The 16,109-nt window shown below is 36.4% G+C and overlaps 1 protein-coding gene across 3 annotated transcripts in view; it reads right to left on the bottom strand.

The window, feature by feature from the left end:
* The window catches only part of AGBL1 (AGBL carboxypeptidase 1), a 909,156-nt gene that overhangs the window by 239,144 nt on the left and 653,903 nt on the right, over positions 1 to 16,109 (bottom strand). The gene's annotated exons all lie outside the window — the stretch shown is intronic.

Here is a 16,109-nt window from a genome sequence, read left to right as displayed (position 1 = left end):
TAAACTCTCAAACTCATTCTATGTGGCCACCATCACCCTAGTTCCAAAACCAGACAAAGATGCCACAAAAAAAGAAAACTACAGGCCAATATCACTGATGAACATAGATGCAAAAATCCTTAACAAAATTCTAGCAAACAGAATCCAACAACATATTAAAAAAATCATACACCATGACCAAGTGGGCTTTATCCCAGGAATGCAAGGATTCTTTAATATCCACAAATCAATCAATGTAATACACCACATTAACAAATTGAAAGATAAAAACCATATGATTATCTCAATAGATGCAGAGAAAGCCTTTGACAAAATTCAACACTCATTTATGATTAAAACTCTCCAGAAAGCAGGAATAGAAGGAACATACCTCAACATAATAAAACCCACAGCAAGCATCACCCTCAATGGTGAAAAATTGAAAGCATTTCCCCTGAAATCAGGAACAAGACAAGGGTGCCCACTCTCACCACTACTATTCAACATAGTGTTGGAAGTTTTGGCCACAGCAATCAGAGCAGAAAAAGAAGTAAAAGGAATCCAGATAGGAAAAGAAGAAGTGAAACTCTCACTGTTTGCAGATGACATGATCCTCTACATAGAAAACCCTAAAGACTCTACCAGAAAATTACTAGAGCTAATCAATGAATATAGTAAAGTTGCAGGATATAAAATTAACACACAGAAATCCCTTGCATTCCTATATACTAACAATGAAAAAACAGAAAGAGAAATTAAGGAAACAATACCATTCACCATTGCAACAAAAAGAATAAAATACTTAGGAGTATATCTACCTAAAGAAACAAAAGACCTATACATAGAAAACTATAAAACATTGATGAAAGAAATCAAAGAGGACACAATAGATGGAGAAACATACCGTGTTCATGGATTGGAAGAATCAATATTGTCAAAATGGCTATTCTACCCAAAGCAATCTATAGATTCAATGCAATCCCTATCAAGCTACCAATGGTATTTTTCACAGAACTAGACCAAAGAATTTCACAATTTGTATGGAAATACAAAAAACCTCGAATAGCCAAAGTAATCTTGAGAAAGAAGAATGGAACTGGAGGAATCAACCTGCCTGACTTCAGACTCTACTACAAAGCCACAGTCATCAAGACAGTATGGTACTGGCACAAAGACAGACATATAGATCAATGGAACAGAATAGAAAGCCCAGAGATAAATCCACGAACCTATGGACACCTTATCTTTGACAAAGGAGGCAAGGATATACAATGGAAAAAAGACAACCTCTTTAACAAGTGGTGCTGGGAAAACTGGTCAACCACTTGCAAAAGAATGAAACTAGAACACTTTCTAACACCATACACAAAAATAAACTCAAAATGGATTAAAGATCTAAAAGTAAGACCAGAAACTATAAAACTCCTAGAGGAGAACATAGGCAAAACACTCTCTGACATAAACGACAGCAAGATCCTCTATGACCCACCTCCCAGAATATTGGAAATAAAAGCAAAACTAAACAAATGGGACCTAATGAAACTTAAAAGCTTTTGCACTACAAAGGAAACTATAAGTAAGGTGAAAAGACAGCCCTCAGATTGGGAGAAAATAATAGCAAATGAAGCAACAGACAAAGGATTAATCTCAAAAATATACAAGCAACTCCTGCAGCTCAATTCCAGAAAAATAAATGACCCAATCAAAAAATGGGCCAAAGAACTAAACAGACATTTCTCCAAAGAAGACATACAGATGGCTAACAAACACATGAAAAGATGCTCAACATCACTCATTATTAGAGAAATGCAAATCAAAACCACAATGAGGCACCATTACACACCAGTCAGGATGGCTGCTATCCAAAAGTCTACAAGCAATAAATGCTGGAGAGGGTGTGGAGAAAAGGGAACCCTCTTACACTGTTGGTGGGAATGCAAACTAGTACAGCCGCTATGGAGAACAGTGTGGAGATTTCTTAAAAAACTGGAAATAGAACTGCCATATGACCCAGCAATCCCACTTCTGGGCATACACACTGAGGAAACCAGATCTGAAAGAGACACGTGCACCCCAATGTTCATCGCAGCACTGTTTATAATAGCCAGGACATGGAAGCAACCTAGATGCCCATCAGCAGATGAATGGATAAGGAAGCTGTGGTACATATACACCATGGAATATTACTCAGCCGTCAAAAAGAATTCATTTGAACCAGTCCTAATGAGATGGATGAAACTGGAGCCCCTTATACAGAGTAAAGTAAGCCAGAAAGATAAAGAACATTACAGCATACTAACACATATATATGGAATTTAGAAAGATGGTAACGATAACCCTATATGCAAAACAGAAAAAGAGACACAGAAATACAGAACAGACTTTTGAACTCTGTGGGAGAATGTGAGGGTGGGATATTTCAAAAGAACAGCATGTATACTATCTATGGTGAAACAGATCACCGGCCCAGGTGGGATGCATGAGACAAGTGCTCGGGCCTGGTGCACTGGGAAGACCCAGAGGAATCGGGTGGAGAGGGAGGTGGGGGGGGGGGGGATCGGGATGGGGAATACGTGTAAATCTATGGCTGATTCATGTCAATGTATGACAAAACCCAGTGAAATGTTGTGAAGTAATTAGTCTCCAAATAATAATAATAATAAAAAAAGAATTATTTTCAATACATTTCAGGAGAGAAAAAGAGAAATTTGGAATCAGTGATCAGTATTTGTCACGGATCAGCCACGTAGTAGTGGCTTGGCTTTTATCAAACATTTAGCATCAAAAGCCTCCATTTATTCATCTATAAGGTAGCAATTAATAATAATTATAATTCCTAGTGCTTGCTCCACTTAAGATAACATACACATGCTGTAAATATGCAAGTATTTAATGTATTATATATATATATATATATATATATATATATATGAAAAGAGTGAAAAAGCTGGCTTAAAACTCAGCATTCAAAAAACTAAGATCAGGCATCCAATATCATTGCTTCATGGCAAATAGAAGGGGAAAAAGTGGAAGCAGTGACCAATTTTATTTTCTTGGGCTCCAAGATCACTGTGGATGGTGACTTCAGCCATGAAATTAGAAGATGCTTGCTTCTTGGAAAGAAAGCTATGACAAACCTAGAGAGCATATTAAATAGCAAAGACATCACTTTGCCTATAAGAGTCCGTGTAGTCAAAGCCATGGTTTTTCCAGTAGTCATGTATGGATGTGAGAGTTTTACCATATAGAAGGCTGAGTGCCAAATAATTGAAATGCTTTCAAATTGTGGTGCTGGAGAAGACTTTTGAGAGTCTGTTGGACTATAAGGAAATCAAACCAGTCAGTCCTAAATGAAGTCAACCCTGAACATTCATTGGAAAGACTGATACTGAAGATGAAGCTCCAATACTTGGCCACCTGATACAAATAATTGACTCATTGGAAAAGACCCTAATGCTGGGAAAGACTGAAGGCAAAGGGAAAAAAGGGTGGCAGAGAATGAGATAATTAGCTAGCATCACTGATTCAATGGACATGAATTTGAGCAAATTCCTGGAAATAGTGAAGGACAGGGGAGCCTGGCATCCTGCAGTCCATGGGGTTACAAAGAGTACAACAGCACCTAGTGACTGAACAGCAACAAAATAAGCAACAAAAGATATACATTTGATAGACTTATCAAACCTTTTTCACAGTTTCATCCCTATGACAAGTTACCTTTCTACTCTTCATTTTATTTATTTTGCCACACTCTGGCAAAAGACAAGGAACTAGTCAGCTTCCCTGATTGGACACCACCAAGTAACAAAATGATGAGTACCAAGTCATTACAAACACAATGGTTCTGATTTAGTTTCCATTTTCATTGTCCTGAAACAATATTGACTTGTGCTAAGTTGCCTCCATTTTTCTTAGAGACTTATCTCTCACCACAGCAGAATCAGTAAGTATATGATGAGTTATGACACAACTGAAGATATTCTTTGTCTTATTAGGGCATTTTCTGGGTCTGAGTTGGACAAAGTCATCTAAAGAAATTAAAATGACCAAGCAGAAGTGAATCACAACTCCTTACCCCTCAAAGTCTTCACCTTTAGGAAGAGGATACAGTATACATTAACATTCGGATTAAGAATATTAAGATCCTTTTTAAAGGATCATCTTGTACCAGATTCTACTTCTAATGTTGGATGGTTGGTTTAACATTCTTCCTCACCATGTTACTGCCTCTCAATTTGTGACATCCACTTATCAACACACTTCTTTGGTTTACTCTCTCCTTTTCTCATTTATTTATAACTCCTTTCTGTAACCTAAGGACTGTTAAGCTTTTGTCCCTGTATTATCTACTCAGTAGGCATGGAGATAAAATTTAATTTTCACTCAATCAATTACAAGCTTAGCATAATCCAACATCCCTGCCTTTTATGTCTTAAAGGTAAGGTTGTAACCTCATAGCCCACGCTATGAGGGATGTCAGTGGCCACAGCCTTGAGAATAAACAGAAGGTATTCAAGAGGAAAGGAATTTAAAGATCTTAATTTTAAAGCTAAGAAAATTCTGAGAGTAAACAAGTTAAGCCACCTCGCTGAAGTCACAGAGCCAGTTGTCAGCATTAATTATTTTGAACCAGAACTGAGCTTCAGTGAAACTAGGCCACGTGTCCTTGATAAAAACTGTGTTGGGTATTAAAGTGAGGGCTTCATGAAAAGCTGTGAGATGGAGAAAACCATGATAGATTATTTCATCTCAGATGCAATAGATTTGTCTAGATTACTTGCTTTCCTTCTTAGAGGGGGGAATTGGACAAATGACCAAAGTGTGTATTAGCACTCAGTTGTGTCTAACTCTTTGAGACCCCATGGACTGTAGCCCACCAGGCTCCTCTATCCATGGAATTCTCCAGGAAAGAACACTGGAGTGGGCTGTCATTTCCTTCTCCAAGGGATCTTTCTTATCCAGGGATTGAGCTCATGTCTCCTGTGTCTCCTGCATTGGCAGGCAGATTTTTTTACCATCTAAGTTACCAGGGAGGGTAAAGAAAAATAATATAACCTGAAAATGTTCACAGAAACTTAAAATGAGTGTTTCTCTCCAACAATAGAGCCATCTAAATTCAAGATCTTACAAGCCAAAAATGTAAATTTCTGATTCTTTTTATTCACATAAGGATATTCTAGTTTGAATATCATGACCTTGATTTCTTCTCTCGTAAAGCCGCTTTCCATCCTTCCTCCCTTTTCTCTCATAACTTTGTTGTCACATCCATAGTTTTGCTATCCTCTATACATCTGGTAAACTTACAGGTGAAATGATTTGAACCCTAATACTAAATGGCTAATTCTTTGTAAGGGCCATAGGGGCTCATGGGGTTTCAAAAAGCATAACCCAATATTAAGAAATAAACAGAAAAAGGCATTACTCTAAAAATTAATGAAAAACCACTGAATAAACTTAGACCATCTACACACAAAGAAAACCACCCATAGGTTGCAAAGAGTCAGATATGCTATTGATAAAGAATCGAAGAATGAGTTTTCTTGACTGAAATTCTTTTCTGGGGTTGCTAGCCTATTCTGTCTTCAGGTGTTTATAGATTCATAGGCACGAGACCAGTCTTTCATTTGGTTGAGCCTGAGGCAGAAGCGAATGAGACCCCCAGTGTTGACTGGCAATGGGTAAATCACTTAACTATACCTAGTGGTAACTTGGACCTTCCCAGGTGACGCTAGTGGTAAAGAACCCTCCTGCCAATGCAGGAGACATAAGAGACACAGCTTTGATCCCTGGGTCAGGAAGATCCCCTCAAGGAGGTCATGGCAGCCCACTCCAGTATTCTTGCCTGGAGAATCCCATGGATGGAGGAGCCTGGCGGGCTACAGTCCCTAGGGTCACAGAGTCGGACACAACTGAAGTAACTTAGCATGCATGCACACAGTGGTCACTCAGGATTCCCTGGGTTCCCATGGAATCACTTGTAAAATAGGAATTCTTTTAGGTAATATTCATGGTTGTTATCAGGTAGTGATGTTTTGCAAATAACAACTGCACTATGAAGAAAATTCACCCTAACTCCTCTCTGTCTGCAATTACTATCATCTTTCTTTTCTGAATTCTTATCTCCAGGAGTTGCTAAGCACTTAATCCATGGTGACATACAATCCACCTATGGTGATATATATTCATCTTCCCTAAGTAGTGTTAAAACAATCAAGGGATATTTCTGGGCCAAATTAAGTCTAGGACATTAAGGTTTTAAAACTTACACAGAAACACACTCAGACATACATTCATCTAACACATACTTTTAGAGACTAAAGAGAAAAAGAAACCAGTAAGATTAAATTAGTTTTAGATTATGTATTTAATGGCCCTCATCTCTGTCAGTGGTTCTGTATGTTGCTGAAGCCACAATCAGCATGTATATAGAGTGTTAATTATTTTCTTTTTTCCATTTATTATTTGAAACCCTGAATATCATAAAAGGTAAGAACTTGAGCCTTGTCATGAAACAGAACTGAATTCAAAACTAGCAGTTCTTTTACAAGATTCATGACTTTGGCAGACATCTTAACCTCAGTAGAATGATTTCTTTGTAAAAGAAATAGGATCCATTAATAATAGGATCTATCACACAAGATTATTTATATGATAAAATAAAATAATACTAATAAAATGCTTAGTATAGCATCGAGTTCATGGTAAGGTTCTAATGAAAGTTTGTTCTTATTATCATCTTATATATGCACTGACATATTCAGTATTTTCACGGTTTTGTGGTATTCTATAAAATAATCAACTATGTTCTTTTTTTTTTTCTTTTTACTACTAGGAATTTGGGTTAAATTTATTTGGGAATATAAGTCTCATTGCCATAAATATCTATGTAGTAAATACTGTTTTCTGATAAGTTTATTTCTTGAGGGATAGTCAAGCTGGAAGCAAGATTAAATGGGAGGTTTTTAAGGACATTCTTGAAAGTTGCCAAATTCTTCTCCAGAGGAAAGTAAACCAATTTACAGATAGCTGTATATATTATTAAAGCTCTTCCTAGATAGATGCACCAACAATGAGTCTTCATTTTTTGTTTATTGTAGAAGAATCAGCATATAATCATACCAAAAATATTTGAATTAGCCTTTCTTTCACTACTAATGAAGCTGGGGACTTTTGTTATTACTCTTTCCCCCTATGATGGACACTTCTTCCTGGCTAAATCATTCATTTTCCTCGACTAGTGAGAGAACCATTTAAAGTTTTAAAGCAATATTTGGTAACTCATAGTCTCAAAAGATCCCCAAACTGAATTCCATTCCAACAATCCTCCTTGTAGTCATTGGACATTTGTTTGCCTGCAGTTAGGGAGTGAAGCTAAGACTCTTCTCAAATATTAGATATTATGGGCTATTATTTTTTAATTTCAATAAAATTAGGATGACCAAAGACAAGGAAAGATAAACGTCATTATAATTGCTATGTAGCAACAATTGGAATTGATGGGAAAGAGAGTAATTTACAATCAGAAGCAGTGAGTTTCCATGCACCTTTGTGAGGAACCTTTCTCCCCAATACTATATATCCCATTTTGACCCCTAGACATTGGCACTCCATTTCCAGCCCTCACTGGTATCTGCCTAAGAGAGGAAGAGTGCCATGAAGTTGATGAGCACTGAATTAGCATGAGCTGCTGGTGACCCACAGTCATTCTCTCCCTGAACTCAATATGCCTGGTTGCTCCTCTATGTGATAAGGTTAGCAAGGCCAGCCCTGCTCCCGTGGTTCTAGATAAGGAAGTTCAATTCTGGTGGGGCCATGCTCTCTGATTCTTTATTACCAGTAATAAATCAGGTAATTTTCATACAATGTATCTAGCTCCTGGGTTCTATTTCTTATTTGGTTTAGAATTCATGAGAGAAGAAAAGGTGTCATTCATTGCTCATCAAAAACCCCACATGGCTTACTACTGACATCACTAAGCCTCAAAGGTACTAGGGCTTCCCAGGTGGCACTAGTGGTCAAGAATCTGCCTGCCAATGCAGGAGACGCAGGAGACACAGCTTCGATCCCTGGACTGGGAAGATCCCCTGGGGAGGAGGAAATGGCAACCCACTCCTGTATTCTTGCCTGGAGAATCCCATGGATGGAGAAGCTTGGTGGGCTACAATCCATGGGGTTGCAAAGAGCCGGACGTGACTGAGCACACACAAGCATTAAGGATACAGAGTCATACTGCCTGATTCGACTCCTGGGCTTGTTCAACTCCTATCTGATTCTTATTATCAGGTGAGAGATAAGTTATATGGCTACTCTAACCTCCAGTTTCCCCATTTGTATATGGGATATAATAATAGCAGAAGCCTCAAAGAATTGTTCAAAACGAGTTGGCAAACTGTGGTCACTGGGACAAATCCAGTCCATTGTTTATTTTTGTAAATAAAATTGTATTGAAATATACCCATGCCCATACATTTACATATTGGCTACGGCTACTTCCACATTGCAACAGCAGAGCTAAGTAGTTGCAAAAGAGACCATATGGACCACAAAGACTAAAATATTTTCTATCTATCCCTTTGCAGAAAAAGTCTGTCAATTCCTGGTTTAAAAGATAGAGCAAGTAGTGACATATGTATACAAAAACATAACCCTGGACATACAAAGAGTAAATACTTAACATGTGTTAGCTATTTTTATTATTGTCATTATTATCTACTAAGAGGTTATGTATCATAGTGATTAAAAAAAACTAATTCTTTAGCAAAATGGTATAGATTGAAAACTCAGCTCTATGACTTATCAACACTCTCATTTAGGCAAGCCATGTATATTTTCTGAATCACAATGTACTCATCTGTAATACGAAGATAATAACAGTGCATAGAGTTATTGAGAGGCTTAAATGAAATTATACAAGTAAATTCAGTCCAGTTCAGTTCAGTCGCTCAATTGTGTCTGACTCTTTGCAACCCCATGGACGGCAGCACACCAGGCCTCCTTGTCCATCACCAACTCCTGGAGCCTACTCAAACTCATGTTCACTGAATCTGTGATGCCATTCAACCACCTCATCCTCTATCATCCCATTCTTCTCCTGCCTTCAGTCTTTCACAGCATCAGGGTCTTTTCCAATGAGTCAGTTCTTCACATCAGGTGGCCAAAGTATTGAAATTTCAGCTTTAGCATCAGTACTCCCAGTGAATATTTAGGACTGATTTCCTTTAGGATGGACTGGTTGGATCTCCTTGCTGTCCAAGGGACTCTCAAGAGTCTTCAACACCACAGCTCAAAAGCATCAATTCTTCAGCACTCAGCTTTCTTTATAGTCCAACTCTCACATCCATGCACGACTACTGGAGAAACCATAGCTTTGACTAGATGGACATTTGTTGGCAAAGTAATGTCTTTGCTTTTTAATATGTTATCTAGGTTGGTCATAACTTTTCTTCCAAGGAGCAAGCATCATCTAATTTCATGGCTACAGTCACCACCTGTAGTGATTTTGGAGCTCAAAAAAATAAATAAATAAAGTCTGGTACTGTTTCCATTGTTTCCCCATCTATTTGCCATGAAGTGATGGGACCAGACACCATGATCTTTGTTGTCTGAATACTGAGCTTTAAGCCAACTTTTTCACTCTCCTCCTTCACTTTCATCAAGAGGTTCTTTAGTTCTTCTTCGCTTTCTGCCATAAGCGTGGTGTTATCTGCATATCTGAGGTTATTATATTTTTCCTGGCAATCTTGATTCCAGCATGTGCTTCATCCAGCCCAGTGTTTCTCATGATGTACTCTGAATATAAGTTAAATAGGCAAGGTGACAATATACAGCCTTGACATACTCCTTTTGCTATTTGGAACCAAATAAATTACTAAGGAGATTACTGACATGAATATTTGCTGTCATCACTATCACCATCATCATCATAACTGCTATTAGTTTCCCTCCATAGGATTCTAAAATATAAACATATTTTTAACAGAAGTTCATTAATAATATTAAATCTCAATTAATTCACATATTTATTCAGTAAATATTAACCAACCATCTTAGAATCAGAGAGTCTCTGGAGATACAGATATAACATTTCTTTTCTCCTTAACTTCTGCAGTGAAATCACCCCAAATCTACACTTTCAGGTCAAAGCCAAAAATATGACATATTATTGAAGAAAAAAAGCATCACTTATATCAAGAAGACACTTGAGAGTCCCTTGGACAGCAAGATCAAACTAGTCAATCCTAAAGGAAATCAATCCTGAATATTCATTGGAAGGACTGATGCTGAAGCTGAAGCTCCGATATTTTGGCCACGTGATGCGAAGAGTTGACTCACTGGAAAAGACCCTGATGCTGGGAAAGACTGAAGGCAAAAGAAGAAGGGGGTGCAGGGGATAATATGGTTACAGAGCATCACTGATTCAATGAGCATGAATCCAAGCAAATTCCGGGAGATAGTGAAGGACAGGGGAGCCTGGCATGCTGCGGTCCATGGGGTCGCCAAGAGTCGGCCATGACTTAGTGACTGAACAGCAACAAATCAAGCTACTTCACACAGAAGCAGGAGAAGCTGCCTGCATGCAGCTAGACTATAAATTGTTTTAAAGAACATTTAAACCCTGGGCTATTGAGTAATTTTAAGATAACAGAGCTCTCATGATTCAAAGATGAATAAACAAAAATAATGAAATAGAAGTTGAAATAGGAGGACATAACAATCCATTGGGTGATAAGTTCTGCAATGTATAAGACCCCACAGAGCAAGGGCGCTCTTTGGGAAATGATTAGCCACAGGAAACAGACATTAGCATTAGGTAACTCCTATTCAGGAAAATTCATGGAAAATGACATCCACAAAACATTAAACAAAAAGGTAACAGATCCAAATGGAAAGAAAACTGTCTATATTGTAAGCATGAATAAAAGAAAAAACTGACAAAGATAAAGAAATAGGTACAATGAAACCTAAATGCAAAATGGCTGAAAATAAAACACATCAACAGAGGCGAGTCCATGCTACAGAAAAGTGAATCTGTGAGGACAAACTTTAGAAGCACTTCCAGAATCTGGCATTAAAAGTTATAAGATATTATAGAATATTGAGCAGCGTTCCCTTGATATACAGTAGACCCTTGTTGGTTATCTATTTTAAATACAGCTGTGTGTACATGTCAATCCCAAACTCCCAATCTATCCCTTGCCTCCCCGATCCTTCCCTGCTGGTAATCATCAATTTGTTCTCTAATGCCTGTAAGTCTGTTTCTGCTCTGTAAATTAGCTCATTGTATCACCTTTTTGGAAACACAATGTCGCTAATCAACCACACTCTGTTATAAAATAAGAATTTGTTAAAATATGAAAAAAAAAATAGTTACAAGGTAGAAGTGAGGAGAGGAAAGGAGATGATAGACCCATATGTTCGGAAAACAGATATCAAACACTCTTAAAGAGGAAATGAAGATGTAATGGGAACACTACTATCTTATAATTGAAAGACTTGTAAGAAAAGGACAGAGTATTCAAATCCAAGATGAATCAAAAGGACCTAAACCTAAAAATGCAAAAGTAAAGAAATATTTTTGATGCAGTAGAAAAAGAATATTTGTGTTAATGAACAAGGAAAAACTAGTAAGGCAGAAATACATAAGGTGCATACAAAGAAAGAAAAACTAGGCTGATTACTACTGTTTAAATATCAGAGTAAATTGAACCAAGATACTGCTTAAATGAAATCTCTTGGTACGTAAAGTGGAACTGTGGTATAAAGTAGATAGGAAAATATTCAGATGTATACTAATATATCAAAAGTATCCATTGATTTACTTTACGGAAAACAAAAATAGTTGTTCTCTAGCAAACAAATGAGATGAATCAATACAAAAATAAGAAGGAAGACATGACTGCACAGAATGGACAGAGATGAGCAATGCAAATAATTAAACAAAACTGAATTTTAAAAATGATCTGACTATGACTATAAGACAATCCAAATGCCACAGATACATCTTATATGAGAAAATAAGAAGTGGAAAAATAATGCTTTTGTTTAAAATAAATGAGACACAGATGGTTGGATTGGCAATATGTGCATGTTCAACACATATATATTCCAGATAATATCCTAGGAAATACAAAGTGTTGCTAATGATTGAACAATACAGACAAAGTACATACTTTACTCCCAAACAAAGGGAAAACATTTCTCTACTCACAGTAAATAACATCTATATCTAGGATAAAATAATATTGTAGATCTTCAGCCAAATATATTTTCCTCTGATTTTCAAGAATAGGTGAATATTATAAAATCTATTAACATAATTTAAGACTATCAATTCAAAGGCAAAGTCATTTTTCTAGATACACCAAAAAATTCATCATCCAATCCTGATTTTTTTAATTAATATGCTAAGGAAAAGTAATAATTAAAAAAGAAGACATTGAACATCAATACCAACCATCAGACATCTTATTTAACTCTTAAATACTTAGAGTTATTCTCATTTTCAAATGAGGTTCACAGTGAATTTGCCCATAGAATCATCATCGTCTTTATACTATGTTCTCAGAACCGAGTAAGTTCATAGATAAAAGTAAAAAGCAAGCAGAGACTTCCATGGTGATCCAGTGGTTAAGACTTAACCTTCCAATGCAGGAGGTGTGGGTTCAATCCCTGGTCTAGGATCTAGGCTTCCACATGCCTCATGGCCCCAAAACAAGACATGTAACAGAAGCAATATTGTAACACACTCAATAAAGACTTTAAAAACATGGTCCACATAAAAAAAATTTTTAAATAAATAAATAAAATTAAGTATTTTTTTAAAACAAGTAAGCAAAGCTAATTGTTAACATTTATAAATGATGCTATGATTTATCTAGAAAAAAAAAGAGAAGTCTAGGGAAATACATTTAGGTATAACTACAGAGTGCAGTGAACTTACTAATAAGCACATCAATAATTAAGAATCTTCATGTGTAACTAAGACCCACTATTTACAAATCTATGATGAAAAAATACATTTTTTAGTGTAACAAGAACATTAAAAGCTAGTGATAATTATCAAATAAGTATATGAAAAAGATGTACAGAAAGAACCCCTACAATATTTTGTTGAAAATCAAAGACCTGAAAAAGTGGGATAAAATATCAGATTTTGAAGAAATAATATAGGTAAATAGTCAATAGACGAAAAGGACTATAATTTTAATGCACCTTAAGTTAAAATTCCAGTGCTTTCACTTTTGACAGGCAACAACTCAAATAAATTATGTGAAAACTGTGAAAGGTTAATGGGAAAATATTTGAAGTATCCATGATGAACAGAGGTTGAATACCTTTAACATAAAAATTGAAATTAAATTTAAAAATAAATTTTAAAATGATTATTAAAAGAGTAAAGAACAAAAGATACTATTTAGAAATTCATTTTAAAAAAGAATAGTAATAAAATAGAAGCATGTAATTCATATCAGAAAAGATCAAACTATAGATTAAAATAGCACCCAATTTTCACCTATAAATTGTAAAGATTTTAATGCAAAAACAATCACTGTATTTAGAAGATGAGGTAGGAGAAAACATAGATGACCTCAGTTCAATTCAGTTCAGTCGCTCAATGACCTAGGTTTTGGTAAGTATTTTCAGAGGCATAATCCCTGAAATAAAGAATTGTTAAGGAGGACTTCATCAAAATTCAAGATTTCTGCTCTGTGATAGATGATGTGAAAAGCATGAAAAGACAAGCTACAGACTGGGAGAAAATATTTGAAAAAATACACCTGATAAAAGACTGTTATCCAAAATACACAAAGAATTCTTCAAATTCAAAATAAGAAAACAATGTGATTAAAAATGGGTCAACAACTTTAAAAGACACTTCACTGAATAAGACATACAGATGGAAAATAAAGCATATGAAAAAATGCTCCACACTCTATGTCAACTAGGAAATGCAAATTAAAAGAACAATGAGATACCACTATGCACCTATTAGAATGGCCAAAATATAGAACAGTGACGATACCAGGTACTGACAAGATGCAGAGCAATGAGAACTCTCTTTCACGGCCTGCGGGAATGTAAGGTAATGCAGCCACTTTGCAAGATCTTTGGCAGTTTCTTACAAAACTAAACATACTCTTACTCTACAATCCAGCAACCACACTTTTGGTATTTACTCAAAGTAGTTGAACACATTTCCACACAAAAACCTGCACACAGATGTTTACAGCAGTTTTATTCATAATTGCCCGGAGGAAACCAAGATGTCCTTCAGTAGGTGGGTGGATAATAACCTGTTAATATTATACATCCAGACAATGGAGTGCTATTATGTGCTAAAAAAGAAATAAGGTATAAAGCTATGAAAAGATATGGAAGAAACTTAAATATATGTATTTCTAAGAGATAAACAGACAATCTGCAAAGGCTAAACTCTGTATGATTCCAGCTATAGAATATTTTGGAAAAAGCAAAACTATGGAGACAATCAAAAGGTCAGCGGTTGATGAAGAGGAAGCGATGAGTAGAGGGAGCACAGAGGATGTTTTAGGGCAGTGAAACTACTCTGTATGATATATAATGATGGATACTGGTCATTTTACATTTGTCCAAATGCATTAGGTGTATAACATAATGTGTGAACCCTAATGTAAACTCTGGACTTTGGTTAGTAATGATGTGTCAATGTTAGTTCACTGATTGTCAAACATTTACCACTGTAGTGGGGGATGTTGATAACAGGGAAGGCTATGCCTGTGTAGGGGTAGGGTGCCTATGGAAAATCTCTGTACCTTCCTCTCAATCTTGTTGTGAATTAAAGTTTCTCTAAAATGTAATATCTAGGGACTTCTCTGGTGGTCCATTGGCTAAGAATCCTCATTCCCAATTCAGGGGGCAAGTTCAATCCCTGGTCAGAGAACTAAGACCCTGGCTGCTGCAAGGCATGGCAAATATATAAATAAATAAATGTAATTTCTTTTTTTTTTTTAAAGAAGTGTTTATAAAGTTACAAGGAAAGGAAGTCTTATACATTGCTATGGAGTGTGTTTTTTAATCAGTTTATTCACATGTAAAAAAGTCATCTAATTTCACCAAAATGTTGACAATGATTGTCTAGAGGTAGTTGGATAATGGGTGATTGAAGGCAGAAGTAGGGTTGTATTTTTGTTGTTGTTTGATTTCCAAATTATATTTTCTTAAATACTCAGAAAAACAAAACTGCATTTGTTTTAAATCAAGTATCTATAATTATTGAAAAGTATAGTTTGGTGTTTTAAAGTCTATGAAAGATTTTTATTTTTTCTGTGTTGTTTCATCAAACTAAAGAGAAGATTACACAAGTTTATATGGATGTTAAGGGGTGCCCTGGTTAATGCAATGGGACTGTAATTTGGGAGAACAAGTGAGATATTAAGCTGTTGCTAAGGTTCGGCTTGGAGACTGCGCATTCTGTCATTATTAATGGAAGGACGAGTGGAGAGGGGGGAGCTGAACTGAAGAGTGAGAGGCAATGGACGGATACAAATCTAGATGAACAGTGGCTGACTCCGCAAAACTATCAAATGACTTTGCAAAAGACCTGTCACAACGGATAAACGGTCCCTCCGGAAGAAACAGCTTAGCATTCCTGCAGTGCACACACGATAATTTCCAGGGATGAGGCTGAGAGGAAAGAGACAGAATGAAGAAAGGCAAGAAGTTCCAAGATGCCTTAACGAGTCTGCAGACATCTCTTGAATGAACAACTGGGAAGAGAGCTAAAGAAGAAAAACCAAAAACAAAGCGTGCATGTACTTCATTTTCAGCTTCAGTCACTGGGCAAACATCCACCATTCTGCCCTTTAACTGCTCATGAAAAATGGTGAGTTGCTCTGTGGATGTTGACTACATTCTAATTATTTCTGTGGTAAATGAGGCATGAAACCTATTGTCAAAAAACAGGATGCCCACCAGCATACAGCCAGGCTTTATCTTCCCAGTAGATCACTCCTGGGCCTTGTCTAAAGGACCCTCAAAATAACACGTGCTCACATATTTTTAAGGCAACCTTTCAGGTCAAAGATTGCCTTTTTTTTTTCCCAGCATTTCTAGCATTTCTGTGCAAGAAAAGAAGAACCTTTCTGAAGTAT

Source organism: Cervus elaphus, chromosome 13 (assembly GCF_910594005.1).
Source record: "Cervus elaphus chromosome 13, mCerEla1.1, whole genome shotgun sequence".
In the NCBI taxonomy this organism is placed as follows: Eukaryota; Metazoa; Chordata; class Mammalia; order Artiodactyla; family Cervidae; genus Cervus; species Cervus elaphus.
Note: the sequence above shows the minus strand (reverse complement) of the source record. Positions and strands in the feature narration are given on the sequence as shown.